The 17715-nt window shown below is 38.8% G+C and overlaps 1 protein-coding gene across 2 annotated transcripts in view; it reads left to right on the top strand.

The window, feature by feature from the left end:
- Positions 1-17715, top strand: part of FRS2 (fibroblast growth factor receptor substrate 2) — a 53431-nt gene that overhangs the window by 17927 nt on the left and 17789 nt on the right. For both annotated transcript variants that reach the window (XM_032687675.1, XM_032687674.1), the window contains exon 2: positions 15352-15457. The gene's annotated coding sequence lies outside the window, so the exon portion shown is untranslated. The remainder of the gene's footprint in view (positions 1-15351; positions 15458-17715) is intronic.

A 17715-nucleotide genomic window follows, 5' to 3' on the forward strand; every position in this document is an offset into this window, starting at 1 on the left:
GCATAGTCTTCAGACGGTAAGGGAACGGTGAGAGACTTTTTGACCAGGTACTTCATTTGCCTTTGTATGAGCAAAGCTCTAAAAACAGTTACAGAAGATATTTTAATCTCACATGATTAAGTGTCCTATATATGGACCTTTGGACTTGCTAGTTGTGTTAACTCTTAGGAATACAGATTCAGTAGAAAAAGTAAACTGCTTCTGGTACAGCATGTCTTGAGGATGTCTTTATTTTGAGGTCTTCCACCATTATTTTTTTTCCTTGTCTCTTGAACTATTGCAGAGAAAAGTTTTAAACGTAAAAATAAAAAAGTGGATTTGTCAGCACTGTGCTGATTGTAAGTAAAGTATAGCTGGACTTTCTTAGGAAGCTTTGTCTAAGTCATGTTTACTGACACACTGTACCCGTTCCCCTTTCCAAACCTGTACCCATCAGATGTATATTTGGTGCCTTTACAGTTTAGGGTTTGAAGGGTTATAAGCAGTACAATACCAAGTAATACCTTTGTAAGTGTAAAATTGCACATAAAAAACCCTCATAACTTGTACTTGAATTAAGGGTGAGGTGCAAGGCACTTCAATTGTATGATAAACATAACAGTGTTTTGACATTGCTGAAATACGTCTGCTAATTGCCAGTTCTTGGACAGAGAATATTTTCATTGCACAGGAACAGACAAAAGCAGCAAGATAGCTGTGCCCAAAAATGGGGATACTAGTTTAGACTGGTAGAGGTATTCCTGCCAAGGAATTGTGGCTGGACTTAAGAGTTTTCATGTCTGTTACAGTGTGTGTAATGGTCAGCTGAAATTACATCTCTTGTGGTACCTGCAGTATAAATATTAGGGCACGTATTATCAACTGTTCTTTATAGATTATAGTTTAAATGGATAAGATGGGCATGCAAAAAAAAAAAAAGGATACTACGTAAGTGACTGTAGGTTGACAGCAATGGTGGTAGCACGTTCCTGGATACGAGCTAGGAATGAGCTGAACAAAGAAAACGGAATAAGAGGCAGATAACTGAGATGAGGTGTGATGCAAGGAAGTGAGGTGGTGACTGTAACGGAAAGAAAACGTTGCCAACGTAGGCAACACAGTCAGTGAGCTGTACAGAGATTCTTTCCAGTGTCCTGGAAACAAAAGGTCATGGCCTTACCTGCCTCTGGTCCTGACCCCAGGGGTACTTGTCTGGCTTTGTCTGACTAGCTGTCTCCACTGGACAGAATAATTGGCAGTGAGGTGATTGTTACTGATCACTCTACTGATTAACTTAACCCAAAATTGGTACAAAAGGGTTAGTTGATATTTTCAGGGTATCTCTCAGCAGAGGTCTCTGTGATGGGAGATGGAACACTATAAGAAAGATGGGAAAAAGTAATTAAGGTAGACAGAAAAGGAAGGAACACTGTGTTTGGTAATCATGCTTTACAAATCAGTTGTCATATAAAATTGTTTCTGAACTGTGTGCTTCTGGAAAACCTCCTCTTATACAGTACAGTGAGGTTTTTCTCCTTTATTGAATAGGTGAAAGTCATCAAAGGTTCTGGATCGAAAGTACCAGTTACAGTAATGAAAGTTTACACTTCAGACTTTGTAGCTTCATTACATAGCAAACATTTTGATTTTTCCATCCAAAGATCCACATACTTTCAAACCATTTCTGTTCATTGGTGTTATTTCCATGGTTTCATTTTTTAAGATACTCAGTAATCACTTCTGTAATTTATGTCAGTCTTGTATGTAATGTGGTGATATGCTAAAATGTAGTCCTTGTCAGCAATATATTTTAACACCAAGTTCAAAGGGAGTTTTTATTCTGAAACTGCTTTTGAGAATCTTCAAATATTGTAGAAGGGTGTTGTTTATTCTTAGTCGTAAGTTGCTTAAGGCTAGCGTGGATGAACCTAGCCTGACTCCTTTGTGTTCTGATAAGATACTACGTCTCACCCATTTATTGCAAGCAGTTAACTTTCTACCAGAAAGTTTTCTGACCTTGATTTTGAAGCTCTTCAAGACATCAAAGCTCCACCAGTATTCTTGTCAGCTTATTACAAACATTAATTGCCATGTGTTTATTCTATGCTTAATTATTTGGTGGTTTTTGTACTTAATGGTTTTAAAAAGCTTTTTTTTTTAATTCTCAAAGGTTCTATCAAGTTATCTCATCTTGAAGTGTAAATTTTTTTTTCCATTTGACCAGTGACTTTTTCAGTGTAAATATTTACTACTTTAACTTCTAAATCTAGAATTTACTTGCTTAGGATAAAACAACTCTGGTATTTGGCAATATTCCATATCTCTCATATAGAAGAGAGCACCTCAAAAACCATTACTGCATTTCTTCACAGAATAAAACACTGGGGTCTCAGATGGCATGGTGTTCAGAAGAAATTACTTTTAAATAGCTATATTTTTTTTATGACAACTAGTAAAAAACAATCCTCTCTGTGGACAATGCTGGTTCCGGTTAGGTGATTTAGAACTTTTATATATAATTTCTCTGGGTTTTTCTGAGCCATTGAATTGTGTTGTAGGGAGTGAGAAGATCTTGTAACTACTTTATAGGAGTTTGAATATTAACAGTGGTAACAAGCAATTTCCCTTACTTCAAAAAAAAACTGTTAAAATGTGTAGTTCACAGCAGAAATACTGAAAAGCTGGAGTAGAGTAACATGACAAAGGAAGTCAGTATATTAGATATTTTACTGCTTTGAGTTTTCTCCTAGAGAGTAAAAGGGCTAAGTAAGTCAGTTATCTGTTGGAATTGTTTTTTCAACTTGCAGTCATCTGTACTTGAAGTCTAGTTTAAGATCTTGAATCATGTATGAATACTAAATTTAAAATACAAATTTAGTTCTTGGAATTGAGCAAATTAGAACAGATTTTTGTTTTCTTTCCATTCTTGACTAAGTGAGTGCCAGCAAGCTTTATGGGATTGTTATTTAAATGGGTTTTGTGCCAAATCATGTTACGTGTCGTGTTTCTAAAGTGTAAATGGCACTGGTTTGCTAGGGATGGCAGAGTTTTGACCCCCCCAATCATTTGCTAATGATTGAATTTTGTATCTTTTTTTGGGTAGATTTCTAATACTCTGAAGCAGCAAATTGGCTGATTGAACTATGTTAATAAATTATCTGTTCCCTCCTTGAAAATTGTTGTTGTATTGGGGTGGTATGCATTTTGCTTGTTGTAACTGCTTTAAAATTAAGCTGCAAGCCCCATGGATGGGTCAGAATCATAACTTTTAAAATTATTTTGTTGAAAAGAACCTGCCCAAATCTGTCCTTTTTTTTCAGGTTTTGAGTGATTTTTCTTTGATAGTAAGGTGTGACTGATTATTTAACTGCAACAGTTAAGGTGCAGAGTAACTACTGAAAAGAGTAACTACTGTGGGCATAGTTGCAAAGACCATTTCTCTTTTTGGTGCTGTTGGTATAAAAACAGTGCCACTCCCTTACTTGGTTCAGGTGTTCATGTGATGAACCTGATCAGGAAGCTGGTCCAGATTAAAAAATAGCTGAGCAAAGAAAAGAATGATTATTTTTAACCCAGATCTATTAGGAGTGGCATACTGATGTTTGGAAATAATGAATAACTGAAGAACCATTTTTAGAAAGTGAAACCTGAGATAGCCAAAATTCAGGTGGTATGGAATTTTCTTATTAGTTTTTGTTTGTATTTTATTTCTCAGTTGCAACAAATTGTATTTTACATACATTTAGATAGAGACAGATGGAGGAGGAACATAAGTCAGTTTATCTCTGATCAGGTTGACCTAAGGAAACTGTGATCTGGGTATGGCTTGAACTCCCATCTGAGCCAAGCATGCAGCCAGCAGTCCTGCTCCCTCCTGCACATCCCTGCCTTCTCATTGTGCCATCTTTCTCAATTAGGGCAGCAGAAAGGCAGCTCAGGAAGCTAAACTGCTTGAAATGTAACCTTCCAAATATATATTTTCTACTGGCCTTGCTCCTTGAGGCAGCTCACTGTGGAGACTGATGGAAGCCAGAGCTCACCTGTGGCCCGGAGCAGCCGAAAGCCCGTCGCTGTAGGTCTGACTTTTGTTATTGTGTAGCCTCCAAACACCAGGAGTGTGACCTCCTGAAAGGTAGCTGCATATATTTCTAATCAGCCCTGCTGCCCTTCTGCTCCTGTTGTATGCACTGCCTGCCTGTCCCTCCACACTGCTGCTGCATTACCCCTGCCTGGTTTTGTCAATCACCTCTCCCCTCTGCTCTCCTGGCACCCTTGCAATTCTCCATTGCCTCCTGCAAAGTGCTGCTTGAACTGCAGGGGAGAGTAGGAGAGATGGGAAGGTGTCTCAGTTTGAGACAATTTGCAGGGGTGGTGACCTCGGGCAGAAGTCTTCTCCCTCAGATTCAATACCCTTAGTTTCTCCAAGAGAGAGAGACCAAGTACACCTGGATGTAAATGGAAAAATAACTCTTTACCAAGAAGAAATGCTAATAACAATACTGATAAAACTGAGTTAAACCAAGTGATGAGGAGAAACTTCCCAAGGACTGCCCCACCTGGAAAAAACACAGGACAGAGACAAGGTGGCCACCCTTCCATGTGGTTCTCCTCCCCCACACCTGGAAAACCTGGCAGGAATGGTTGGAGAGTCAGTGCTGGCGGGAAACGGTGGAAAGCTGGGATTTGATACCAGCAGATGCTGGAGTGAGGCTGTGATGCTGGTACATGCAGCCAGAGCAGGGCTGCGGACCCCCCAGGCAGCTGGAAGGACCCGTAAGACACCCACTGGATCCAGCAACAAGACTTGGTTGTTGGAATTTCGATGTTCCTTGGTTGAAGTGGTGGTCGCAGTCTGCACCCATCGAGGTGGTGGTGGAAGCCCTGGGTGGTGAGGAAGGTCCTGTGTGGTGAGTGAAGTCCAAGTGTGGTCTTTTATTGGGCCTAGGCTATGTGAGAATGCCTGCAGTACCTTCTCTGCGGTGGGAGGTTCTGCACTGGATGATGTAATACTGGATCACGGGATATTTTGAGAGTCTTTGACATCTTCTAAGATGTTACAGCTACCAGTTATGTCAGCACAGGTGGATCCATTATGGCCAACATCAGAGATTAATAACTTCAGCCTGTGTGCAAATTGTCCTGATGCTTCCCTGGAGGGCAGTTACCACAGCTGAGTCATTTGTGTAAAGACAAAGAAACACTATTCAGACTAGCAGGAATTTTCCTCTCTCCTTTCTTGTTCAACACCCAGCTTGTAGCCTGAGGTGGCAGGTGTGAATGCCTTTAGCACCTGAGTGGTTACTTTGCATGTCGTCAGCTTGCACCTTGATTGTCTGAGTCATCAACATTCCAGTCTTTCACACTTGTGGATCCATTCTTGTCCTAGGATAATAATACCACCCTTATCTCGAGTTCCCCTCACAGTCCAAATTAGTAGGCATATTCGGGGAAAAGGAAAAAGAAAGGCTGGATACCAGAATTTTTGTGTAACCCCAGACAGAGGGTGAAATGAGCCTTGAGCTTGTGGACTACAGTTCAAGGAAAGCTGTTTTTGGAGTTGCAGTGGCTGACTTATGAATAGGGACTCTTCATAAATGAGACAACTTGTCTGCCTTAGCCAATAAAACAGTTAATGTCAAGAATACTTCGGTTGGCAACTCACATGGAGGTCTGCAGGGCTTTCAGAGTATCATTAGTGCATTTGTTTTGGTTTCTTTTTTCCAAGGCCTTTTTGAAGTTTAATAATAAAAAATATAACAGAAGAGCTACTGTTTGTACCTTATAAGCTAATATACTCTACCAAGTGGTACTACTTCACTATCCATTATATAGCACAGCTGGCACAGAGTATTGAGAGTGCGATCTGCTTTGGTAGTGTTATTGATAAAAGAGAGTATGAAATAAATATGAAGAATTAATGTAGTATACTATAGGAATACACATGCTGGTATATAAAAAAAAACAAATGGTGTAGCCGTGGAGGGTAAATTTTGGAGGCTTTAGTCCCAAGTAAAGACAAGACCCTGCTTTGCAATTGATACCATTTTCAAAGACTAAGGATGCCTTAGAATTTTTAATATTTGTAGCAAATATGGAGTTTTAGTATGGCTGTAAAGTGTCTCACACTTCATAATAGCAGTTGACAGTTACCAAACCTGTTTTCACGCTTCATTTCGAATGGGTGCTGCTTTGACATAGTCATGGCTTGTAATGGTAGGAAAGTTTTGACATCTTCAGCAGTCTTTAGAATTAATACTTTATGAGAGAAAGTGGGCATTCAATATAGCCATCAGGTGCTAACAAAATGGATGGGCAAAGACAAACTTGTTCGTGCTAGCTATAAAACAAATCAGCTTGTCTTCCATATGCAAAAATGTTTGGAGTTTTAGTGTGGTATTTTAAACTGCATCAACCTCATTAGTATCTTGAGGTTGCAGAAGTTTGCAGCACATTTACTCACAAAATAATACAGAAATATATGACCATTGTGAACTCATATTTAGAGGTTACCACTGAATGCAGTTTGTAGAGAAACAAAACATCTATATGGAGGTTTTGAGGGGTACAGTGTTTCGGGTGCTATTTGACAGTGTGCAGTGCTGGGAATTCTTCATAATCAAGGAGAAGAGGAGGTGCATGAGGTTTGTCTGGAGATGAAACTTAAGGCTACTGTCCCTGCACGAGGAAAGTTCAGTGCACTTCTTAGGCCTTTCATTTAGGATTTTTTTTTTAAGCTGAGTTGTGTCACTCTTGCTCATTCAAAGTCTTCATATGTACTTATGAACTCAGATCTCGGAAATGATTGCTGTGTGAGAGCATGTGCTGCACATATTCAGACGTCATAGTTGTTGATTAGAAAACATGCATGTGTTATCAAAATGAGAATCCAAAAAGATAATAAGGGATAATTTCAGTTCAATAAGGTGAGTATGATTTTTCTGTGTAGTTGAAGGGTACCAGTGCTTTTAAATGTCATGTGACACACAAAGTGGACAGTTTAATCCTGAAAACCTTGCACAGAAATTATTTTCCGAAGGACATCTTCACTGTACAAACAGTCTTTCAAACTAAAAATCTGGAATAGTAAAATGCCTGAAGAATAAGCTTTAGTAATGTCTTGCAAAGAGTTAAGTCTTACAAAAAGAAAACTTAAAATCGGATTCCCCTCCCTCACCCCCACCATTTCAATCTTAGGAGGGGCAGCTGTTAATTGTCTGTTGTACTCATTTATTTAATATGTTTTCAATATGTGTCAATACTCTGTTTTGAATATCCACCAACAGGAAAAGGAGCAATATGTACAGTATGATGCAACCTCAGTGCTGTCCTTATGTTAGGCTGCAAGCTCTTCCAGTGGCATGTGTTCTGATCAGAGAACAGGCTTTACTGCTGGGATGGGTGTTGTGGGAATGGTGCTCTTCCTTATCAGGACAAACTAAGCTTTAATCTTTGTTCTGCTCCTTGTTCTGCTGTGTAGACACTGATATACACATGCACACACTAACACCCATATTTCCCTTTATATATATTCTTCTAATACTACTTTTACAGCTCTTTAAAATACTAGGAAGAGAGTTATACAAAGTGGACAATTTGTTATGAATTCTATAGAAAGGTGTGTTTATTCTTTGCTAAAAGAAAATGCTGCCTGATGTTAACATTGAACAGCAATTGTCTAATGTGGTGTAAGTCATCTAATAAAATAAAGCTTTTTAGGGCTCTATATTGAGAGATCTAGGCTATTACAGAAATTTCTGTAGTGTTTCAGAAGTGATCAAGAAGGACACATTTTATAAGACCCTGAAAGGAGCTTTTCTAAAAAAATGGAAATATAATACAAGGAAGCAGACCTTTTAGCTGTGTTAATTGTAAAGGACTATGAATATAGACTTTTTTGTTAAATGAAACTTTGCTCTCCATTGTACAGATAGATCAAACTAGTTTTTGGTAACTTCCATCTTCAGTAGAAATACACAGATCCTAATAGTCAGAATTTTTATGAGTCGGTGTAGCCCAAAGCCATGCAGTCAAGTTACCATGATTTAGCAAATCAGCTGCATTAAGTAAATGTTCTAATGCTCTTCTTCCTTGCAAATACAAAGAAAAAAAATTAACCTAAACCTGGTTTTTGGCAAATGCAGTTCAGTGGTGACAAAAGATACCCTAAGATTGTGAATTTTACTTCACCGAATGATCTACATAGTTTTGATTTAGAGGTGTAACTAGCTGTTGTTAATCTTTCCCTTTTATACAGCAAGTTGGGGCTACAGGGTAGATAAGGTTAAATGATTATTCGAGTTTCTGCTTAAAGTGGGAAGAAAAAAATTTACAAGGAACACATGAGGAGACATGTAAACAGAACTAAGAAAATCATGAGTTTCAAAAGTCATGGAAAGAGTTCTATGCAGAAAATCGAAAAATGGTAAATACAGAAGGCAAATTATTTTTTAAAGAACACAGATTTAATGAGATATTGGGAGGATGTGAATATCAGTTTTCTGAGAAACAAAAGCCATATATAAAAGCTTGATGTTCGGGTAAGGCCAGGTTCCTTGTATCCAAGTGCTAAGAACTTGCTGATAGTGAAAGAGGAACCAATGGATGGATGAAGAAGGGCACATATTGAGAATACATACTGAAATTATATACATACTGTATTTATTTATTTTTATAAAACACAGTGTCATGGTCTTAGTTTGGATAACATCTTACTGAATCTGCTTAACATTTCAGTAAGAAAGACCCTGTAGGCTTTCCAGCATTGTTTCTATTAGTGTATTAGAAGACTGTGTGCTAAACGTGTCAAAAATATAAAAGCAGAAGTTAACCTCTTCTAAAATGTTTGAGTGAGCAGTGTTTCAGAGATTAAAATATTACAAAATATAAACTCAATGCCATTTACTTAATTACAAAATTTGGCACTTTGCTGGCTTTGAAAACTTGGCAAGACCTGTGGGCCTCAAGTTTTAGTAGGCATTTGTGGTTAAATATTGGAGAGCTGACTCACTATTTAAACAATTTCAAGCCAGGCTTCCTTTTCAAGAATTAAGCTCTCTCTTCTTCTTTGACCCCATTACTTGACTTAATTATTGTAGCCTTCCACTTTATTTTCTCATCTTCTTTCCTTTCTCCTTGATCCTGTATCCAAAAAGCTTTTCCATAGCACTGCTCTTAAAACTTCAGTCCCATTTCTGCTGGTCTGTTGTTGTGTAAAAGTGATGTTTTCTGTGTATGCTATTCCTTAGAGGACATTTTAAAAGAGATTCAGAATTTCCAGGAATAAAATAATTTAGTAGTGCTTGCTTGTTTAACCTAATGTTGTGGTTTGGAGTTTGATGTTCCGGCTGTTTCTTTTAAAAGGATGTAGTTAATCTGGCAGACATTCACAGAAAACAATATGGTTGTGTGGATCTGGGGAAATTGTTTTACTAAGAAGTTGAAAAATATTTGCATGTGCGTAAGTTGTTTTAAAAATGATACCAAGTAAAATGTAAGTCTTGTTTCTCTGGAAGTTCAGACTAAGAGGATCGTCTTTTGGAGAGCGATTAAAGAGTAGAGCAAGGAATGATATCCCACATCCTCAGAAGGATTAATGGGGACGGTGGAGCAAACAGCTTTTGCACTCCTGTTCAAGATTTAAACTCCTGTTTATTAAAGACCTGGAGTCTTTGAAATGCACTGAGGTGAAAATTTGAAAGTCCATTTAGTGCTGTATAGGTATATGTGTGTGTGTGCACCTGTTGAATAGAACAGTTGTTGCCAATCTAGTACCTGAATGAAATGTGTGATTACCCTTTATATCCTATTAGGATAGGCCAAAATATGGGGTACCACACCTCAGGATAAGGGAATGCAGTTCTTAGAATGTCATGCTAGAGCAAAGTGGAGAGGTGTAGGATCAGCGTTACATAAACTGTTTTTAAACATCACAAATTTAGCATTGGCAGAGCATTGCTGCAGTTCTCTCTGTCTTAGCTGTTTGAGCTGGACTTTAAGATTAAGCTCTACTGTAATTGTGGTGAATATAAGAGCTTTTCTGTCAGAATGAGCATGGTTTTTGAAGGAATTACTGGTGAAGAGTGTTCCTACAACTTCCTTCCTAACTCACCTAAGTTTGAGCATTTTGCTAAAATGATCACTTTTAAGAACTGTAGAGAATTAATAGTAGCGTATAATTTCAAAGTTTTGCATAATGACTCTTCAAGATCAGTTGGTAGTCCTGAATTTAAACAAACAGCAAGGCTCCTAATTTGCCTTTTTAATGTTTTATTTTATTTTATTTTTATTTAATGGTATTGAATATTTTTAGGTGGCACTAAAGCAGGGTGGGGTGAGGGGAAGAAATAAGAAGTTGCTGTTAATTTCGATTCCAAATATCAAACATATACAGCAAACCAGACTGAGTTGTGAGGTGATCTGAGTGTTAAAAAGCAGGAGTAAGAAAAAAAAATAGAAAGCCTCTTGTGAGTTTGAGGAGCAGGCAGTTGGCAGCAGCAGAAGGTGCTAGCAAAGGAATGCTGCTGAGAGTGCGAGTTCTTGGTATAATCCTGCATCAGCCTCTCACTGCGTGTTCAAAGAGGGTTCTGAGGGCAATGTGCCGAAACTGCAAGCTTGTGTGCTGAAGCTTGTGTGTGGTTGCAATAATTTTGTTTTCATTGGAGCGAGAAGGCTTTACAGTTTAACTTGGGCTTTGCCAGTTTTGTTTTTGTGTGGTTTTGTTTTTTTTTTACTTTAGAGAGGGCTAAAGAGACAAAAGGAATGTACATTTATTACTGTATTTTAATCATAAGTCTGACAACATGCTCATTTACTAAAATTCTTGAGGTAAAACTCCACCTGTTAGCATGAGCAAAGTTATAAACTAGGTTCTGCAACTTCACCTCTACCATTCATAGTTTGTTTTCCATAATTGCAGCCAGCGGCACCAAACTCTTTCTCAGCATGTTTAGTTTCTTCTTGGATCTCCTTCGTTGTAGCTTTTAACTCTGTTATGGTCTGCTAGTACTGCTGCTTTTTCATCCTTCTAGTACTTTGGACCTTCAGTGTTAATTTTCTTAGTAACTTGTGAAGTAGATGAAGGGCAAGGACTATGTCTGACCTTAGTTCAGTTTGCTTTATTATTAAAATACCTTCTTCCCAAAACACATTCGCTTTTTGGGGGTGAATTGTTGTTACGTCATTGTTTGTGCAAGGCAAGGGCCTTCCAGGACACCTGAAAGAAAATGAGTTGATTTGGGTGACAGTGGCAAGCATGGGCAGGCAAGGAGACAATTTCGTGCCCCTTTTGCTGTATCTCTCATGGGTTTCTTCCTTTTCTGCTCAATGCTGATATCCCTTTAAACCCCTGTGTTTCCACAGGAGGACATTCTGGCTTTGGCACCTCTTAGGTCTGTTCTGTCTCCGAACATTAAAGTCTTTGCTGATTTACAGATTTTTTTTCCCCCTTGAGAAATTATAAAGCAAGGAAGTCCTTTTTGTGACTGTTGGGGAAATAAGGCTCTTGGATCTGACCAGACTTAATAATTACTAGTTCAGGACAAATGCTTTATTTTGATGCTGCATCTCTTCTGTGCGTGTGAGGTCTGGTATGTGGGAGTCCCGTGTTCCAGAAACCTAAGTTTTGGTTTCCAATTGAAAGAACTTGGCTTCGTGGCAGTGCAGATGTGCTAGCCAAAATAAACAGAAGGTCAAAGTATGGGTTATTTTAAGTCCTAAGTAGGATACCAGGATTCTTAAATCCTATAGAATTTGCCACCGTGGATTACATCATGACTCTGAAGATGCAGGATATGCCACATCAGATAAATAGGTTATCCTTTGAATCCGTTGTGTTAGCTAGTTATGAAATGGGCAGTATTTGGCTACCAGCAAAAGTCAAAGGACTGGTTGCAGTACCATTTCTGCCTCCTTCATCTATCCTCTGGAAGGAATAACATGCCAATAAAAGTCATTATTTTACTCAGTAACATTTTTCTTACCTGGTGGGTTGGTTTCTCTTATTTGTCTGTTTGCCGTCTTCCACTTTCATCCAGACTTTTTGTGCAGAAAGATTAAAGCTGCTTTGCTGCAGTGACAGCTCCAGTTAATGAGCATAGAGTGTAATGAGTTAGTTAGAAATTGTCTATGTATAACCTGAAATGTTCAGATTTATACTGTTTCTATTTAATCTCTGAGGAAAAAGTCTCCAGGTGAAATTATTCCCTGTAGAAGAATCATTGACATCAATAAGTGCTCAAAAACTCTTGAGAAATTTAGTTATAATGTATCTGCAGGGATTTGGCTGTGTTTTCTTCAAGTATTTCCAATTGTGGGACTTTAAAAGAGCAGAAAGATATACTGGAATGAGCTTCAGGGAGGGACAGGTTCTATGCTGTGTGGCTGATCATAGGGAAATCAGAAAAACAAAACAAGCTGAATGGAGTTGCAACAAGTGTTCAAATCAACTGAGTATGCGAGCTTCAGCTGCTGTCATAAGATTTTGGGTTGGTAAAGGTAATGCAAATTTTGGCATTGGTTTGGGTGAATTTTTAAATAGAGGATATAATTCCCAATTTATGCAGAATTGTCTTGCCTGGGATTTTTACTTTGCAGTGCAGTAATAAATGTGTTAGGGAGAAGCAGAAACTGCACTCCATCCTCTTCCCCCTCCTTGCATGACTGCACCCAACCACCACTGATGCTTCTTGAATGGCAAATCACAGCTCCTAAATTTGACAGTGTAGACATAACTGAAGAGATTAAGTTTTAGAGTTGTAATTGTGAAAATGTCTACTTCTCCTTATATGTTTAATTTTTGGTAAATATTTTGCAATCTGGGAAGATTTAAGAAAATCCCAAACAAAGTAAATAGCCAACTTGTAATTGGAAGCAGCTGATTGGAGAATTTTGTTACTGCTTTACATTTAAAAAAAGTTAACTGCTGTAAAATTGTGAAAGAAAAAATAAAAATTGTGCACTTTTTTTTATCATCAAGAACTCTACTTAGATTGTTTAAGAGTCATTCTTAGGGAACTGAAACAGGCTAGTCTGCTTTAGGTAACCAAACCATGTGAAAGCTTTAAAACTTTGCTAGGTAAAGAGTAATGCAAACATACCTGCAATAGGGTATGTTGCCTGTGAAAATTTTTAATTTTATTATTTTTCTAATGACTACCTGTAAGATTCCACCAGAGTAGGTGGGTCAGGCTTTCTGTTCCCTCTTCCATTCTCGTGTCCTGAAGATTTTAGCAGGGAATTTGGTAAACTTTAAATCTCAGTCATAGTGAAGGGGCTCCTTTTTTTGTAAGCTGGGCTGAGGTGACTAAGGCTGTGGTTCTGTCCCCAGCTGCTCTGGCACTGGCTAGACTCTCTGCTGAGCTGGCTTGGTACAGTAGCAAGCAATAATCTAACCTGACAAAAATCATAGTTAAATAATACCAGCTAGATTGGGTAGGGCAAACATAGAACCAGAGCCTGTGCATGTTGCAGAGGGGTAGGTCCTAAATACAGCTATATGCAAAAGTACATATCAAGCCGTTCAATAAGGTTTTTTTGTGTACCTTTGTGAAATCTAGGGTTTAGTTTCAAGTTAAGTTGTTAGTTATTTCTTTTTTGGTGTCTTATGGCAGTACACTCAAAAATTTATGCTGAATTGATGTCATCCATTTACATTAACTAGAATGGCTTTATTGGGTCACACTTGAAGTATCAGCTTGTCCAGCATCCTGTTTCTGACAGTAAATAGTAAATTCTGACAGCAAATAGTAAATATGTAGGGAAGGGAATAATAAAAAGAAACATTTTATGATCAGTCTTTAAGACACCTGGAAGTATCTGCAGCTTAGAGACTTTTTGAGCCAGATGTGACATCCTTAACTTTAAAAGCTCTTCATGGAGCTTGCATTTGTCCAATTGCTTTTTGAGCCTGTAAATTTTTGGAACTCATTCTCACAAGACATTGTGGATCATGAAGTTCAACTACGTACCATGTAGAGTATTTCTATGTAGTTCTTTTAACCTACTCCTTAATGTCAACTGATGTTCCCTAGTGCTTGCATTTGGAAAATAGTTGTGCTTTATTTATCTTCTCTGTGTCACCTATAATTCCATACTCATTTTTTCTGACCTCTGTGCTCCGTTTTTTTAGGCTGAGCCATATAAGTGGCATATTTCTAGTTTTACTCTGTCTTTTTTGACAGGGGAGGCTCGACTGCATACATTACTATGTCTGGGGGTGCACTGTGGATTCAATTGTGGGTTTGGTTTGGCTCTTTTAGTTCTTTCCAAACAGTTATGTTTCATTTTCTTTATGATAGCTATGGAGCTAGCATTTTCATTGAACTGCATGACTATGACTGATCTTTTCTAACAGGCAGAGCTCCTTTGCTAGGTGTGTTATTTTGCATTTGCCAGTATTGAATTTCTGCTGTTCTCTTGCACAATCCCTTCACAGTAAAAGTGTTTTGCAACTCTTGTAATGATGCCTAGGACCTGGTATGAATTTGGAACTATCTTACTCTTGATATCATGCTAAAAAGAAGAGTACTTTGGTTTCCCAAGATGATTTTAATCCAGGTGCAAGGCAGAGGACAGCAGATGAATATAAAGAATTGCAGAAAAAAAGATTTATAAGCAAAGCTGCAGTGGTTTCAAAGAAGTTTGTGTAGACATCCTGAAAGACTGATAAAAAAGACTAATAATAAAGCATTTTTCTGAGAAATTAGCCCTTCTATTGAGTTTAATAAGCAGCATCAAAGGAAACATTAAGTGCTTGTTTGGCAGTTTTACAAACAGAGAACAGAGGCTGCCAACTGTTAGCATGATGGAAGCAGCAGTTGAGTTTTTGGTGTTAAATGTGAGTAGATAGCTGGTGTGAGAATAATCCAGGGAGTGAGGGGAAGTAAAAGCAAGCAATTTATGGTTAATGCCATGGAGCAAGAATCATAAGGGAAGCAGAGAAAGGGTGATGTGTTAGCCATACAAGTCAGCATTTGTGTAGGTTCGCTAGAATAAGCAAGGGGAAGTTACACAGAGTAAGTTGTGTGTGTTCTGTTTGTCTGCTGTGGTTTGGTTCAGTATGTACTGAGGATAACGGGAGCTTCGCATCCATCGTTTCCACACACTAAATTGGGTAAGCAGTGAGTGGAGAATGAATGGAGTCTGCAGCATGACAGGCTGTGCTGCAGAAAGGAATGCCAAATTATTTTCTTCCAAGGCACAAAAACTCCAAGAGATTGGTCTTGTCTAAAACATCACCTCAGATGCCTCCTAGTCATGAAGACCTCACTTGACATAACACTGACAAAATGATAATAAACAAAAGTCTGTATTTTTCTTAGTTTACTAACCAGCATCTTAAAAACAAGAAAATATGACACTGATTTACTCTTCTAGTTCTAGGTCAAATGATTAGTTCTGTGGCAAGACAGCATGACACTTTGAGTATGACAGAAGCCCTGATGCTGCAGCAGAGGCTGGGAATATTAATGGCCAAATCTAGGTGAGTGATTTTTAATTCTGCCAGTTCCTTACTTGTTTAATTTCTTCCTTATAGCCTTGGTTTATATCTCTCCTTTGAAGCAGCATTGCAGTTCTTGGTTTTCTGAAATATTAATATTAGAATATATTTAAGACAAAATAACGAGCTTGTATGATTATTGATTACATAGCCTTTCTTTGTCATTCTTGAGATACCGAGGCTGTGCTTCATACATTTTCATATGCTACAGCTTTCTTCTTGCAGCTCCAGTGATTTTTTTTCCCCAAACTGTTTTGCAGTTAAGTTTTGAAGGTTTTTTTTAAAGTTTTTGGACACCTGCCTTTAGCAGATTTAATCAGTTATTTTATGCTGAATGCATAGAAAGTTATGATACAAACATCATGCAACTATCTAGTTTTGTTTACACTTTGTCAAAACATTTGAGAAGGTCTAAGTGCATGCATCTGTGCCTGAAGGCTGCAACCTGTTGTATGGAACAGAGTTTGAAAAGCTTTGCTGCAAATTTATATATTCACTGTTAATCTGCATTGCAGCTATTGTGACCTTTGCTCGTCATAGCAGTAAATAGGGCAGTGGCAGTGGGCTAACAAGAACAACATCTGGACATTACTGTAGTGAGGCATTGTGGGGTGCCAGGGCAGGAAAACAGTAATTAGCTAGTACTGGTTATTAGCTATTACTACCTGTATCTCCCTTTCTAAATAAAACAGGAGAGAAATAATAACAAAATGAGTAGTTAAAATAACAATGGGATGTGTGTATGAAGATTATTAAAAGTGGTCTGTAACTGAGTGATTAGACTGATTAGTAACATTCAGAGCTTCTCCTCACTGGGCCCAGTCCTGTCTATTATCTTTACTGATGATTTGGATGGGGGGATTGAGTCCACCATTAGCAAATTTGCAGATGACACCAAGCTGGGGGGGAGTGTTGATCTGCTGGAGGGTGGGAGGGCTCTGCAGAGGGACCTGGACAGGCTGGATAGACGGGTCAAATCCAACTGTATAAGGTTCAACAAGGCCAAGTGCTGCATCCTGCACTTTGGCCACAATAACCCCATGGAGCACTACAGGCTGGGGACAGAGTGGCTGGACAGTGGCCAGGCAGAAAGGGACCTGAGGGTTCTGATTGACAACTGTCCGAACCAGGTGGCCAAGAAGGTGAATGGCATCCTGGCCTGTATCGGGAACAGTGTGGCCAGCAGGACCAGAGCAGTGATTGTCCCCTGTATTCGGCACTGGTGAGGCCGCACCTTGAGTGCTGTGTCCAGTTCGGGGCCCCTCACTACATGAAATGATGTTGGTGTGCTGGAGTGAGTACAAAGAAGGGCAACAAGGCTGATGAAGGGTCTTGAGCACAAGTCCTATGAGGAGCAGTTGAGGGAGCTGGGGTTGTTCAGCCTGGAGAAGAGGAGGCTCAGGGGAGACCTCATCACTCTCTACAACTACCTGAAAGGAGGTTGTAGCCAGGTGAGGGTCAGTCTCTTCTCCCAGGCAACCAGCAGTGGGACAAGAGGGCATGGTCTTAAGCTGCACCAGGGGAGCTTTATGTTGGACATCAGGAAGAAGTTCTTCACAGAAAGGGTGATTGGGCATTGGAATGGGCTGCCCAGGGAGGTAGGTGGTGGAGTCACCATCCCTGGAGGTGTTTAAGAAAAAACTGGATGTGGCACTTGATGCCATGGTCTAGTTGACAAGGTGATATTAGGTCATAGGTTGGACTCAATGATTGATCTCAGAGGTCTTTTCCAACCTAAACGATTCTGTGCAAATAAAAATAAATTATTATATGTGACATAGCATCTCTCTACAGCAGAAGTAACCAAGCAACCCTCCAATTTCATCTTGATTTGGAAAAAAAGTTCTGTCAAATAATGCATATTTTTGTGTTATGATGAGAAATGACATTAAAGAATCCATGATTTTGATTATGTGTCTGACATTCTGCCTCTTTCTGACTGGATTAATCCAAGCCATGTTGTTACACTTTCTGTTAAGTTCTTGCTTCACCTCTGCAAGGGGTTGGTGGTAGATTTATAAAGGTTTATACAGTCTCTAAGGTAGAAGTATCTCTTGTGAGTGGCTTTTCTGATCAAGAGGAGGGGAAGAGTTAGATGCTCTTCATTGTATTCCTTGCACCTTATTTCTCAGCAGACTAAAATGCTTTGTGGATACTACTGCTGCATGCTAATACAAATGCCCATCTAGAAAATAAGTCATAGTTTTCTTAAGGTGACATTGGATTTTTTTCCCTCTTTA

This window comes from Chiroxiphia lanceolata, chromosome 5 (genome assembly GCF_009829145.1).
Source record: "Chiroxiphia lanceolata isolate bChiLan1 chromosome 5, bChiLan1.pri, whole genome shotgun sequence".
Taxonomy (NCBI): Eukaryota; Metazoa; Chordata; class Aves; order Passeriformes; family Pipridae; genus Chiroxiphia; species Chiroxiphia lanceolata.